Source organism: Cherax quadricarinatus, chromosome 3 (genome assembly GCF_038502225.1).
Source record: "Cherax quadricarinatus isolate ZL_2023a chromosome 3, ASM3850222v1, whole genome shotgun sequence".
Lineage (NCBI taxonomy): Eukaryota > Metazoa > Arthropoda > Malacostraca > Decapoda > Parastacidae > Cherax > Cherax quadricarinatus.
In genome coordinates this window covers 15,384,596-15,386,950 of record NC_091294.1, presented here as the reverse complement: position 1 = coordinate 15,386,950, position 2,355 = coordinate 15,384,596, and the positions used below count along the sequence as shown (strand labels likewise).

General features: G+C 32.5%; 1 protein-coding gene across 5 annotated transcripts in view; it reads left to right on the top strand.

Moving 5' to 3' along the window:
- The window catches only part of LOC128706566 (protein FAM136A), a 111,416-nt gene extending 109,527 nt beyond the window's left edge, over positions 1-1,889 (top strand). For all 5 annotated transcript variants that reach the window (XR_011392662.1, XM_070090293.1, XM_070090285.1 and 2 more), the window contains one exon: positions 1-1,889. This exon is cut by the window's left edge and continues 312 nt beyond it. The gene's annotated coding sequence lies outside the window, so the exon portion shown is untranslated.
- Positions 1,890-2,355: the final 466 nt, after the last annotated feature.

The following is a 2,355-nucleotide window of genomic DNA, read 5'->3' as shown; positions in this document are numbered from 1 at the left end:
GAAATAATGTTTTTATAGGCAACTTTGTAATTTGAGTCACATATGTGCCATATAGTAATGCAAACATTTAGTAAAAAAATTAATTTTCACCAGTTTAAATTATTCTACACGTTCAACTAATTGAGATTTAATAACAGAAACAAAAGTACAATATAAAGTTGGTCTGGTGTAAGATGTAGTGTACTTTAGTAAAGCATAAGACGAGGATGGTAAAAAATTAGTCATGGATAAAGATCAAGGAGTTAGCATGATCCACTGTTCAGTAGCTGAAAATATTGTAAAATAAAGGCTGGTCTCATTTTAATTCTTGACGTTATATTGTCGTGCATATAGACGATGATGGTTTCACATCTGGATCTGCTGTTGTCGGTGATACGTTGGTGGCAAGTTTCACTTGTGTCAAAGCTTGTGTTAAAAGTGGTAGTAAATACATTTATTTTTGAAGTTAGTGCCAGTAGTTAGTGTTGATAAAATATTTGTAAATAAAAGTTCATCATCTGTTGTAATTTTAAATGCAGCTGATTCACAGCTAACCCATAATTCAGAGAGGAAACCTTAGACAACATTTCTGTCCATCCTAGACTATTATTAATTTTCTTTTAACATTGAATATTTGTACTAATTATAATTTTCATTCAGTTGCTGACAAGATGTTATCCATTACTTGTATAATGAAAAATTAGTTAGATAATTGTGTGTTGCTGGACAGTAGTATAAACATATAAAACATTATTTAATATTAATTGTTTCCAAGGTGTAATTTGGACCATTTATATTTGTTAAAAATTTTACAGAATTCTTATTGAGAGCATATGAATGTGTGGAAATCTACATAGTAGTAGTGTTATCCTGTTACTATACACCAAGTGGCCAATTAGATACAGTACTGGCATTGACATGGATTTTACATGTATATTTCCTCAAAGTGTAAACTTGTGAAGCATTATATAATACATGCTGTTCTAAAAATACAACTTATTAAAAATGTTTAATATACAGAAAAATTGTAATTGCAGTAGCTCATAGATTTTAATGTACTTTTTTAAAGGGTCAGTTTACATGTTAGAGTTGTTGTCCTACCTCAGCTCATTTTAAAGCCTAGCCCTCTATGGCATTCTACCCTACCCTTTATTCCCCAGAGTGCAACCCATAATAGTCATCTAACATTTGTGCCTGTTTACTGGTAGGTGAGTATGGACAGCAGGTGTAAGGAGATTTCAAGAGATCTATCTAGCCCAGGAATCTATCCCAGGTCCTTTCACTTGTGAGCCAAATGCTCTACTTCTGAGCTACAGGTTGCTTAAACAGTTATGTAGGACTGCAAGTCAGGTAATTTATTACTTTTTGTACAAATATAGTCAGATCTTGCAGTTTATTCAGAATAGTAAGTTGACCATGTAGCAAATACTTTCATAATGTTTTATTTGTATTATTTATTAGTCAGGATTAGCTTATCTTAAGATGAATATTAAACATATTAGTGATGAGGGCGCCTTTCACATCTTTGATGTACTATCAAGGTTAGTGTGTACAGTAATGTAAGGTGTTTTGTAAGACCTTGTAAGTCATTTTAAATTCTATCTCTGTGGGTTTAGCACCTATTTTTAATATAATGTATTTTCATGCAAGTAATTAAGTTGTATTGTTTAATATGTATTCACAAATTACATGTTTGCCAAAGTAAATTCTGTGTACTGTATCTGTGTAGAATTATCAGTATACTTATTTTAAATAGACATTTAAATATTTTGGAGATAAAACACCACATCAGGTAATGGATCAGATTTACAATATTCTACCATACCAGCTTTCTCATTTGCATTAAAACCCACCTGAGCACATCTATATATGGTATGACAGTAAAGAATAAAGAATCAGAGGGTTTTCAATATTTTGTTTGCCATATTGAAACCGTCCAAGACCCAGACACTAGATTTAAGGTATGTATACTTGGAGAACCATCCCTTTCCTCTTAAGACTATGCCTTGATACTGGTGAGGAGCTCTTGATCCAAGAAACAGGAGTTAAACTTGCCTTGGATCATAATTGCCTCCCAGTTCCCAGGCATTGAATGACCTCAGAGTTATTACAGCCTCTCCTCACTTAGCGACTTACTCGTTTACTGACAACTCGGACTTACGACAGGCTCTCTGATCAGTATGCATACCTATATAATGTATATTAGAACTGATTTCTTCTATTCCATTTATTACAATATACAGTACACTACTGTATACACATTTAAAAATATACTAGAAATGTTATAAATGGTGCGAAAGTGACATTAAAACAGTATCAAAGATGGTTGACACAAACCCACTACCATTATAGTATGCTCCTTGCTTAGCGATGAAT